General features: G+C 43.5%; 1 protein-coding gene across 30 annotated transcripts in view; it reads left to right on the forward strand.

The window, feature by feature from the left end:
* The window catches only part of LRRC4C (leucine rich repeat containing 4C), a 1,222,625-nt gene that overhangs the window by 1,074,049 nt on the left and 135,994 nt on the right, over positions 1-12,582 (forward strand). The window contains exon 2 of one of the 30 annotated variants that reach the window (XM_085011415.1): positions 9,486-9,601. The exons of the other annotated variants lie outside the window; for them this stretch is intronic. The gene's annotated coding sequence lies outside the window, so the exon portion shown is untranslated. The remainder of the gene's footprint in view (positions 1-9,485; positions 9,602-12,582) is intronic. 30 annotated transcript variants of the gene reach the window in all.

The raw sequence follows: 12,582 nt of genomic DNA on the forward strand, positions 1-12,582 counted from the left end.
GGCAGTGTGGCTTTTCTGGAGTGTTGATGGGACTAACAGTGTTTCTTTGAAGCAAAGGAGGACTTCCTGAGGGCAGACAGGACTGGGAGGTCCACCCCACGATGGTAGCAGATTTCACTTGGTTCTCAGCACCCCCTGGGGTCTTGGGCGGGTAGCAGGGCCCTTGGAGACTCAAGAGGTTCCTCCCCAGGGCAGCCCGATTCAGAAAGACCGTCTGAGATCTTTTCCCGATTCCGCCAGGCTTATTGCAGCTTTTCTGGGCTGCAGGGGGTCCTGCCTGGAGCTGGCAGTCCTATGCAGCTGGTCCACTAGGTCTCAGCACCCCTTGGGGTCTTGGGCGAGTAGCAGGGCCTTTGGAGACTCAAGAGGCTCCTCCCCAGAACAGCCCGACTCAGAAAGACCGTCTGAGATCTTTTCCCAATTCGGCCAGGCTTGTTGCAGCTTTTCTGGGCTGCAGGGGGTCCTGCCTGGAGCTGGCAGTCCTATGCAGCTGGTCCACTAGGTCTCAGCACCCCTTGGGGTCTTGGGCGGGTAGCAGGGCCCTTGGAGACTCAAGAGGCTCCTCCCCAGGGCAGCCCGATTCAGAAAGACCGTTTGAGATCTTTTCCCGATTCGGCCAGGCTTGTTGCAGCTTTTCTGGGCTGCAGGGGGTCCTGCCTGGAGCTGGCAGTCCTATGCAGCTGGTCCACTAGGTCTCAGCACCCCCTGGGGTCTTGGGCGGGTAGCAGGGCCCTTGGAGGCTCAAGAGGCTCCTCCCCAGGACAGCCCGACTCAGAAAGACCGTCTGAGATCTTTTCCCGATTCCGCCAGGCTTGTTGCAGCTTTTCTGGGCTGCAGGGGGTCCTGCCTGGAGCTGGCAGTCCTATGCAGCTGGTCCACTAGGTCTCAGCACCCCTTGGGGTCTTGGGTGGGTAGCAGGGCCCTTGGAGACTCAAGAGGCTCCTCCCCAGGGCAGCCCGATTCAGAAAGACCGTTTGAGATCTTTTCCCGATTCGGCCAGGCTTGTTGCAGCTTTTCTGGGCTGCAGGGGGTCCTGCCTGGAGCTGGCAGTCCTATGCAGCTGGTCCACTAGGTCTCAGCACCCCCTGGGGTCTTGGGCGGGTAGCAGGGCCCTTGGAGGCTCAAGAGGCTCCTCCCCAGGACAGCCCGACTCAGAAAGACCGTCTGAGATCTTTTCCCGATTCCGCCAGGCTTGTTGCAGCTTTTCTGGGCTGCAGGGGGTCCTGCCTGGAGCTGGCAGTCCTATGCAGCTGGTCCACTAGGTCTCAGCACCCCTTGGGGTCTTGGGCGGGTAGCAGGGCCCTTGGAGACTCAAGAGGCTCCTCCCCAGGACAGCCCGACTCAGAAAGACCGTCTGAGATCTTTTCCCAATTCGGCCAGGCTTGTTGCAGCTTTTCTGGGCTGCAGGGGGTCCTGCCTGGAGCTGGCAGTCCTATGCAGCTGGTCCCCTAGGTCTTAGCACCCCCTGGGGTCTTGGGCGTGTAGCAAGGCCCTTGGAGACTCAAGAGGCTCCTCCCCGGGGGAGCCCGTCTCAGAAAAACCGTCGGAGAATTAGGTCGATCTATTCATGGCCTGGCTAGGCTTGTTCTAGCTTTTCTGGGCTGCAGGCCTTTTCTAGGGGGCTGGTGGTGTTTGGTGCTGCTCTGTGGAAGTGTAGCCCCTCCAAAGGGCAAGCAGGCCCGTGCAGGGAGAGCCCCTGCGGTGGTAGGCTTCAGGCAATTGTTGAGGCCAGCCCTCCTGGATGGCAGGCAGCCCCAGGTTCGGCGAGAGCGTAGGGGGTGGCGGGGGTGGGGGGAGGGAATGCACTGGGAAGCACAGCTTTCTGCTAGCTAGCGGGCCTGTAAGCTTGCTGTGGCGTGGGGGGTATTCTATGGGGACCCACCCCTTCTTCTCTCCCCTCCCCAGCACGGGCGCAGACCAGGCTCTTCTCCCAGGTTCCCTCTGAGGCGGCTTTCCACTTCCCCGCCCCTAGAGTATTGCTCCCTTCCTCTGCGACAGCTTTGTTTTCTAGTCTCCCAGGCAGTCTCTGCCCCGTCAAATGGTTTAGAGACCTCCCAAGCAGTTTCCGCTCTTCCCCGCCCCCCTAGCCCGGGGACTAATCTCTGGAGCCGAGGTCTCGGTGCCCAGCCCCCACCCAGGCGGCGCCCCCCGGCCCTTTCTTGGGGACTAACCTTCGGAGGCGAGGTCTCGTTGCCCAGCCCCAACCCAGGCGTCCCCCGGCCCCCTCTCGGGGACCAACCTTCAGAGCTGAGGTCTCGGTGCCCAGCCCCCACCCAGGCGTCCCCCGGCCCTTTCCCGGGGACTAACCTCTGGAGCCGAGGATTCGGTGCCCAGCCCCCACCCAGGCGTCTCAATTTTTGGTGACTGTGCCCGTAGTTCAGATGGTCCGTTGGGTTCTTGATCGTTTTTCCGTACTCCGACTTACTGCTACACTCTTCTCTGCATCTGGAGATTCCTCCGGTTCGTTTGATCTTTCCCCCGGTAGGAGACTTTCCAGGGTGCGGGATCCCTTTCTCCTCCGCAGTTCCCTTTCGGGAGCGCCCGTCCCGCTCGGATTCACCTTCTCTCACTCTCCTCTTTTCTCCCGTTCTGCCCAATAATGTCACGAACTTCTTGCCGTTATTGGAGTTTAGGTTCCTCTGCCAGCGATTGGTTGTTGTTCTGTGCGAGTCATTTCTTCTGTAGATGTGCTTTTTTTGTTGTGTTTGTGGGAGAGGGCGAGCGTGTCCCCCTACTCCTCCGCCATCTTGTCCTCAGTGCCTTGCTGTTCATATTTTAATTCCTGACAATGCTTTAGTGCCAAATGGCACAATTAATGCTGTTAAGAGTTGAGTTTGGCTGAAATAGTCAATACCTGCTGTGTCTATCCTCCAGAAAAGAGAACAATCCAATCTTCTTCATTGGTTGTGAGTTTAGTTGAAGTGTGCTTTTTTAAAAAAAATTTGATACACTTTGGGATTGCAAAAGGAGATAAGAGAATATTTTGACTGTGGAGGATTTAGAAAGCCGGTCAAAATTGAAGCCCTTTTTGAATGTCTAAATCTGTGAAGTTCACTTTAAAAAAATAAGTGTCCCAACATTATGTACACTCTCGAAGCATATTTAAATTCCTTCAACAGCTGCAATAATAAAACGACACAGGGAAGCACGAACATGAAATTCACAAGGCAAAGTAAAAGGGCAAAGTAATGAGATCAATCATGCCAAGAGGATAATGAAAGGCAGGCCTACAGAGCCTACTCAGGGAAAAAGACATGGGTGCAGATATTTATAGCACAATGGAAGAGATGTTGGTAGGATCTTTGCAAAAAGTGCTGTGGGAAAATGGAAGGAAGCAAACTTAGTTGTACTAGAAATGGGAGGGGGATGAGGAAAAGAGAAGTCTTTATTTAAATCTCTGCTGCCTTCAAAACAACAGATTTCTCAGTTGTTCCCAGAACGACAACAAAAAAAAAGTGCTTGGACTGCCCTTTTAAATGTGTGGCATGAGACCCTGACCTTCTGCTATTTAACTCAGTGTTGTAAAGCCCATATTGGACAATGCATTTCTCTGTTTCCCTGAAAGAGCCTATTAGTCATGCCATGTATTTAGAAATGGATGGTCTGTGTATGTTTCAAATCAGTGAATCTCCTAAGATGTGGGCAGATAAGGACAGTAGGAGGTCTGGAAGGAGATGTGGGAAATGCCCCCAACTCTTCCGCTGGACTGGGTGGGGAATGCGAGCAAGTCCTGAAATAGCAAGCACAATTTATTCTGAAGGACAAATTTCTCTTCTTGGCATTTTTGCCCAGGGTGAGGGCTTGGGATGAGAGAAAGAATGATGGTATAGGAGGTCCCATCCAAGTCAGGTTGCAAACTTGGCTCATCAAGAAGAACCTGGATGTATTCATCAGCACAGAAAAAAAAAATTAAAAAATGGTCCAAAGAATGCAAGTCCTTTCTATCTAGTGGTCAGAGAATTCAGCTGGAAGAATACACAGGTAGTTCTTTTTTTGCCCCTTATTTTTCTCATGGCACAATGTTTTATGGGGTGACTAAGGTAAGTGAATCAAAAGAACAAGTATGAAAGAAATTAACGTAATTCCTTCAATTAACTTCCAAACCAAACCTTTTTTTCAATCATGATTTTGAATTGAAAACAGCATTGAAAATTGGAGAATATGGGGGAAGAAAAATCCCCTCCCACCATAAGGGATGTTAGAGTGTTGGCAGCTTGTAACAAATAGCTCTGGCTTTTCAATCTCTGTGTGCCGGAAGCAGTATTCTCTCTCAGAAAGGAAAGGACATGGACTTTGAAGGTAGTCAGTGTTCAAGACTTTTGTCCAACAGCAGAGCTGAGTTGTTGCAGCAGAGACTATATGGCTCACAAAGCCTAAAATATTTCCTATCTGGCCCTCAACAGGAAAAGTGTGCTTATGTTTATAATTATGATAACTGGTTGTTTTTGTTTATTTGTTTTTTGTCTTTTTAGGGCCACACCTATGGCATATGGAGGTTCCGAGGCTAGGGGTCCAGTCAGAGCTAGCTGTAGCCACCAGCCTATACCACAGCCACAGCAACGCCAGATCCAAGCCACGTCTGTAACCTACACCTCAGCTCATGGCAACGCCAGATCCAAGCCATGTCTGTAACCTACACCACAGCTCTTGGCAACGCTGGATCCTTAACCCACTGAGCGAGGCCAGAGATTGAACCCGTGACCTCATGGTTCCTAATCAGATTCATTTCTGCCGTGCCATGACAGGAACTCCTGATAACTCTTTCAGTGTGATTTTTGGATTGTTTCCACTGGTTGATTTTTCTCATCATCGATGGTCATATTGTCTTTCTTCTTTGGATGCCTGGTAATCTTTGACTGGATGCCAGACATTGTTACATAACAAACAGGATACACAAATACTGGCACTTTCAATTATTGAGATGATAGCGTGTCTTTTTTTTTTTTTTTTTTTTTTTTAATGAGAACTTACTACATGCTAAGCACAGTTCTAAGTTTTTTACACATGGGTATTTGATAGGAAATACACCCAGCTGTTAGAAGACAGAGATGGAAAGTATGATGGCTCGGATCTCGAGTTCACTCTTCTCTTAACAACACGGAGGTGGAAGGACTAGCCAGTGATGGTGTGCTTTTCCTCCACAATATCCTCTGGGGACCCAAGTTCCTTCTTCATGTCTGGCTTGCTCCTCCTCTGTGTGATGTTGGCTCTTCAAAACCAAGCACTTGTATCAGACTAAAGAGCAGCTTCATTTTGAAACGGGATCCTGAAGCAGGCGGCATCATTGGTCCTCACATGCTGTCATCCAGAACTTTGTCACAGGGAGTTCCTGTCGTGGCGCAGTGGTTAACGAATCCGACTAGGAACCATGAGGTTGCGGGTTCGGTCCCTGCCCTTGCTCAGTGGGTTAAGGATCCGGCGTTGCCGTGAGCTGTGGTGTAGGTTGCAGATGTGGCTCGGATCCCGCGTTGCTGTCTGTGGCTCTGGTGTAGGCCGGTGGCTACAGCTCCAATTCGACCCCTAGCCTGGGAACCTCCATATGCCGCGGGAGCGGCCCAAGAAATAGCAAAAAGCCAAAAAAAAAAAAAAAAAAAAAAAAAAGAACTTCGTCACAGGAAGAGCCTTCCCTATGATGGAAGAAAAAGAACCTAGACTATAGCTGGGGAGCTGTGCTATTTTGCTAAGATGTGGGGCATGGGTCCACCATATGGCATGATTCCTAGGATTGCCATGCCTGAAGGTTATAAGTTGAATAGCGCCCCTGAAGTTGGGTACCAGAGCACTCCTGTTTGGGAAGGGCTAGAAGGAACAAGGGGAGAACTGATGTGGGAAGACAACAAGCAATTTCTATCATGATGTATTAATTTCTTTAAGCCTCAAAATGACCTATCAATTTTTTTTTCATTTTTACAGACAACTTAGTCACAAAACTTGTTTAAAATCACTGGTCCCATAGCCACAGCAGTGTGCTATCTTGCACACACTACTACATATAAAATAGATAACCAACAAGGACCTACTGTATAGCACAGAGAACCATATCCAATCTCTTATAATAACCTATAAGGGAAAATAATCTGAAAAAGAATATACGTGTGTGTGTGTGTGTGTGAATCACTTTGCTGTACCTCTGAAACTAATACATTATAAATCAACTATACCTCTGTTTTAAAAATTAAAAAAAATTAGGAGTTCCCTTTGTAGCTCAGTGGGTTAAAAAGCCGACATGGTGTCCATGAAGTTATGGGTTTGATCCCTGGCCCCACACAGTGCGTTAAGGACCTGGCATTGCTACAAGCTGTGGCATAGGTCGCAGATGTGGCTCAGATCTGACATTGCTGTGTCTGTGGCATAGACTGGAAGCTGCAGCTCTGATTTGACCGCTAGCCTGGGAACTTCCATAAGACACAGGTGCTGCCATAAAAAGAAAAAAATTATACATAAATGAAAAATAAATAGTGTTCTTAATCTCTACTCTATTTCCCCTCTGCCTGAGAAACTAATATTGTAGCTACTCGTTTAGCAATTAGGAGCAGTTAATATGTCAGTATTATTAAGACCTTACTCTATTCAGGGAGTTGGGTAGTAGTATATTGTAGAGGTTTTTTTTTTTTTTTGTGTGTGTGTGTGTGTGTGTGTGTGTGTGTGTGTATGTGTTTCATTGGGGGAATGCAGTGTCTAGATTCATTGAGCATATTTTGGAGATTTCAAACTTTGGGGAAAAAAATGCTCTTTCTTCAGTTTCATCATTTCATGTAATTTTTGTTTCTAGTATTAAGTGGTGATGGTCTCTGTTTTAAAGAGACGTTCTTTTATCATTGAACTTGACTATTTGTATTATACGCTTCCCATATCTCATGACTTTTAAAACTCATCCTTACTGCTCAGAATTATAATCTTGTCAGTTAGGCAAGATGAAAGTGGTTTCTGTCATCTTCCAGTAAAGACTGTATTTGCCACCCCACTGCAGAATGCCTCCTCCTCAGCACTGGAAAATATATCAACATCAAAAATATTTTGGGGGAATTTTATTATGGGAGAAAAAAAAATCCCAGTTAACTTGAATCAGTTCTCCTTTTTTACCAGTAACTTTCCATGTTCCTTGTTTTCTTTTTCAGTTTACTATATAATATTTTGAAAATAATTTTTTCCTTTGTATATTTTGGTGATCGGCTTGTATGCATGCAATTTATAGTTTTGCTAGTTATCTTTTAGAAAGAGGCAGAATTAATTTTTAAAATAATGATATGTAGAGAGAAGAAAGGAGATGAATGTCAGTGTTTATTAGTGAATTAGTGTTCTATTCTGATATATTATTTTCAGATGAGAATTTGGAATGGTCTTTGATGCTCATCTTGTCGTCTCTCAGGAAAGCTCCTTGAGCAATTGCTTCTTTTATTTATGTTGTTCTCTCACTTACATGGATGACAGGACATCTTTGTGGGGTGGATATTTTTGGTTACAGGCCGAGATGCAGCCTGTTTCATTAAATTCTGTCTCTGATATCAACTTGTAAGCTGTGAGACCTCGGTCAAGTCACTGTATTTTCTGTGTCTTAATTACCTTATTCATGAAATATTACCCATATTTCATGAATAATTACCATATTCATGAAATATGAATGATGATAGGATGAGTTATTATGAGGATTAAAGAAGTTAATTGATGTAACAGTGCTTGGTATATTGTAAGCAACTGATACATTTTTAGCTATTTATCATCATTTGCTTCATTGTCATTTTCATGTGGACTCGGATAATAATTATTCTGTTATCACTATCCCAGTATATAGCTAGCTGTATTAGCTTGTTGACATTGAGAAGTTCAACTGAAGCCAGTGAACCATTCTTTCCTGGTTTATGCTTCACTCACTTAAGTGTAGGATGGACAGAAAAGTTTACTTTACATAAGGAATAGGTACATACATAAAGAAAAGTTTAAAGATTGTAGAATTTTTCTCTCTTCCTATTCAGAACAGACTTAGGTTAGAGTCAAATGTAATTGTAGGCTTAGTAAAAGATAAGTGTAAACCTTTATGGTAGAAGGAAAAAAGGTGCTCGGATTGTTATTATTTTCCATACGTGCTCAGTGACGTAACTGGTTAAAAATATGATTGAATGTTTTTTCTAGAAGCAGAGCCTGCTTTTTTTTTGCTAGAACCTACAAATGATACAATGACAATATTGTCATTGCTCCTAGGGATCTTAAATTCTACTTGGTGAAAAAAAGGCTAACACACATGAAATAAATTATATGTGTGCATATGTGTACATGTATGCTGTATACTTATAGACATTATTGCAATTTGATGGTTCAGATAATTACCGAATGCATATTGAGAAAACTGAGAGACCAAAATGAGATGAACAAATTGAGAATTTTAGGCAGAAATTGTTTTTGAGGTAGATTTTTTTTATTTCCCAAAGTTCTAACTATTTGCAAAACAAGTGCATACATGTGTCTGAACATTTAGATTAGGTCCAAATCCAAACTTGAGGTCCAAAAAGTTGAATGCATCACAATAAAATCCCCCATCACTGTAACCGTGGGGATGAAACATTCATATAGAGACCATGAAGTGTGATATAAATGAATCATAATGCTCAGTTTTGCTATTTTTCAGAGACAGGCATATTGCTATAATATTTAACTATACAGTCTAGCTCACTTTGTCCTTCCAGGCTCCTTGAAAGGTTAATTCTATCACAGAATCATACTCTATTGATGTTTCACCCATGGCCTGGTATAGCACTTAACACTAAGTATGACTACTGGCTTTAATTTTTTAATTTTTTAAATTTTATTTTTATTTTATATTGCAGTGTGGTTGATTTACAATGTTGTATTAGTTTCAGGTGTTCAGTGACATGATTCAGTTATACATACACATATATCATTCATTTTTCAGATTCTTTTCCCCTATAGGTTATTACAGAACATTGAAGAAAGTACATAAATGTATTTTCTCATAGAACATGGAGTTCAGGGGAAGAGTGGTTCTGGTTTATCTCACTGCTACTGTTGTAGCATCATGAACAAACAGCTTTCCATTGTTTTGCTCTACTATTGTCTGCTGTCACCTTTGTCTTTAATCAAATGCTCTCTGTGGTTACAAGAGATTTACAGCAGTGCTAGGCATCAGATCCAGATATGAATATAGGACAGGACCAAAGAGACTTTTAAGATTAAGGAAAACTTTTGCAGAAATATCCACCAAGCCTGCCTTCATGTTTCACTGTCTAGAATTATATACCCAAACCAATCTCTAGCAGTGGAAATGAGGCAACCACGATTGTCTCAGGTGAGTCAGGATCCACTCTTTGAGGTTTCATGGAGAGATAGGTAGGAGGGTAGTTACTTGAATAACACTAGGGTTTACTTAGGAACTAGAAAGAATGAGGATAAGGATACATATTTTTAGGTGTCAGCAGTATCTCTTGTATTTGGCATATAGTAAAATATTATGTTCTTATTTTTTATGAAAGAAAGGAGGGAAGGAAGGAAGGAAGGAAGAAGAAAGAAGACACTTGCATAATGTGTGTTGATTCGTCTTCTCTGCTCAGCCAGTAGAAATCTTCTGACTTGTTGCTGTCAATTCCAGGTAGAGCACAATAAACATATCTTTGGGCCGAGCATTGGAATCATATTGTCAGAAACTGATTAGAATTGGGTGGTCACTGCTTCTTTCCTGGCAAGGAGTCAATTCATTGCAGTAATGTATTCAATAGCCCTTCAAAATAGAAGAGCCAAAAAACAATGTCCTTTGGAACCAGCACTCTTAAAGGGTATCCAAATTAATGGAAAGTGCCTGCGCTAATGAAATAAAACATCAGGACTTTGGCAGGAGGTGATTGGCAGAAACACCCGATGGCTTGATACATCTATCTGTAAATGAATTCCTCCTTGTAAAAGAGAATGACTAACTGTGGCTGAAGTTAAAGCACTGGTTTAAAGGAAATGGCTTCCTGCTTTCTGGCAGAGTACCTGGGGGTGCATTTCTCAGGCTGATATCTTTGTGCCTACTAAATTAAGATCCTGGCTGTAAGGATGAGAAAAAAACTTCCACCTAATAGTCACAGATACAACACCATTTAGTCTTCAATCAAAGATATGATAAAGAGGTACTGTATCTTCCTTCCTGATTTGTAAGGATTCAGGAGCTATGGTTATACAGCTAATCGATGGATTGATTTGTAAATTTCTTTCTTTCTTTACTCATTGGTTAATTGATTAATTTGTACATTCATGGTATTACTTAGAAGTAGCTGCTCTTTTTCAAGCACAGGGTTGTGCTTGGCACATAGAGGTTTTCAGAGGTCAAGGTCCTAGGTTTGGGTCATGTGTAGGGTAGTGAAAGAGGTGAAGGAAATTTTTACCTTGCACTCTACTAAGATCACCTCCATATAATTCCTTCCTAACACTCCTCTTTATCCTGTAGGACTTTTATTATTACCTCCCTTTCCAGGAACAGAAAATGGAGGTATAGAGATTAACTAATATGACTCTGATTGTTGGTGGTGATCTTGGCTTTGAATCCAGGATTGTGGTTTTCCAGAGCTGGAATCTTTCCACTGTGAATCAGATTGTTTTTTACCCTAATTATAAATTACCCCTGATCTATAAATACTCAGATAGCTTTACTAATAATTCTGTATTGTTAGTCCACAGATCTAGCATCTCATAACTTGTTAGTGGACCCAAGCCAATCCAGCAAAACTGAAAGAGTGATAAAAAAAAACTGAAGTCAGGGAGTTCCCGTCGTGGCGCAGTGGTTAACGAATCCGACTAGGAACCATGAGGTTGCGGGTTCGGTCCCTGCCCTTGCTCAGTGGGTTGACGATCCGGCGTTGCCGTGAGCTGTGGTGTAGGTTGCAGACGCGGCTCGGATCCCGCGTTGCTGTGGCTCTGGCGTAGGCCGGTGGCTACAGCTCTGATTCGACCCCTAGCCTGGGAACCTCCATATGCCGAGGGAGTGGCCCAAGAAATAGCAACAATAACAACAACAACAAAAGACAAAAAGACAAAAAAAAAAAAAAAAAAAAAAAAAAAAGCTGAAGTCAGCCAGTGGTAGTAATCAAAAACCTATGTATTCAAGAATATTAAACTTATGATGAAGGAATGAATAAATGGACTCTAAGTGAGAGCCTTTGAGCATTTCTAGAAGTAAAATATGTAAGTTTGATATATTAATGATGTAATATCTAATTTGTCTTCTACAGGACATTTTGGCCTCCCTCTAAAGACTTAGCCATCTCTCATATAAGTGAAGTTGACAGACAAATGGCCTTGGTATAAATGAGATTTTACCGAAATATTTTGTATGTTATGTGGCAAACGATTCTTCATCAAGTGCTTTTCAATTCAAGGCTGGAGCAACTCAGTAACAAGCATGGGACAGATTCTACTCTTTCCACTGTAGGAGTGAGGAGACTAAGGTTTAGAGAGACCAGGTAGCCTGCAGGAAGTCACACAGCTCAAGAGCAGATACATTGAGTTTCCTCTCGCTTGCCTAGACACTCTGTGGGTTAGTCATTATTGCACCAAACAAATTACTTTGCATAATTTTTAAAAGTAGTTCTCTCAGAAGTTATAAATAGTGTTTGGGTGGTTTTCATATATCTAGACTATTGAGACAGAGCAGAGAACTGAGTATTTATCACCCTTGCTATGTTGACACTTGAGAGGAATAGCTAGAATTACCATGAAAGTTTTAGGAAATTTCTTATGTTTTTCAAATATGTTAGGCCTATTCTCTCACAGGGTTTTTGCACTTACCTTTTCTGCCTGAAATGTTCTAGAGCAGGCAGCTTTATGGCCCAGCCCCGACTGCCTCAGAGTTGGGCTCGAAAGTCACCTCATGAGGGAGATCTTGCTTGACCACTAATGTAGAAGTACAACCCTATCTTCATGCTCCCTACCCTTCTTCCCTGCTTACGTGTGTCCAAAGTATTTGTCATCTCAAATGCCATAGAGTTTACTCATTTCTTCAACATAAACTTTCAGAGGCGAGGTATTTTGTTTGCTGTGTTCACTGGGGTCTCCTTGGTTCCCAGAAGAAAGCATATGGTAGGCATTCTGTGAATGTAGTGGAATAGTTAATGAAAAGTGCATCCATGTGCATACGTGCATGAAAACGTGTATAATTTAAGAAACTGTATGATGTGTCACACTTAAAAAAAAAAGGTAAGTGGTACAGGCAAATCTAAAAATGATATGGCACAAGGAAATTATGCTAAAATCTAAAAGTGATATAGCAAGGAAATTATGAAACAGAGATATGTAATCTCCTTTCTTCATTAGCCTGGTCAGTGGATTCTTGAGCCTTGCTCACAGGGCCATCTTCAGAGAAGTGTGGAAATGAGTGGCAAGTGGTTCAAACCTTACTGGCTCACTATATTCTGCTCACTCCCAGTACATGACACCCTATTTACTTCACTTAGACCTTCAGCTCTTATTCTGTTTTCTCTTACATCCATCAAAATCTGTTTTCAAATCCTTACTTTAACTAAAGTGCAAACAACTATCATCGTGGTATTCCACTGGCCCTATCATCCTTTCAGTAAGACTTAGGATAAAAAATGA

Source organism: Sus scrofa, chromosome 2 (assembly GCF_054392235.1).
Source record: "Sus scrofa isolate SSC_HxYL_T2T_F1_AM1 chromosome 2, Sscrofa_HxYL_maternal_Yorkshire_Landrace_v2.0, whole genome shotgun sequence".
NCBI classification, from domain to species: domain Eukaryota; kingdom Metazoa; phylum Chordata; class Mammalia; order Artiodactyla; family Suidae; genus Sus; species Sus scrofa.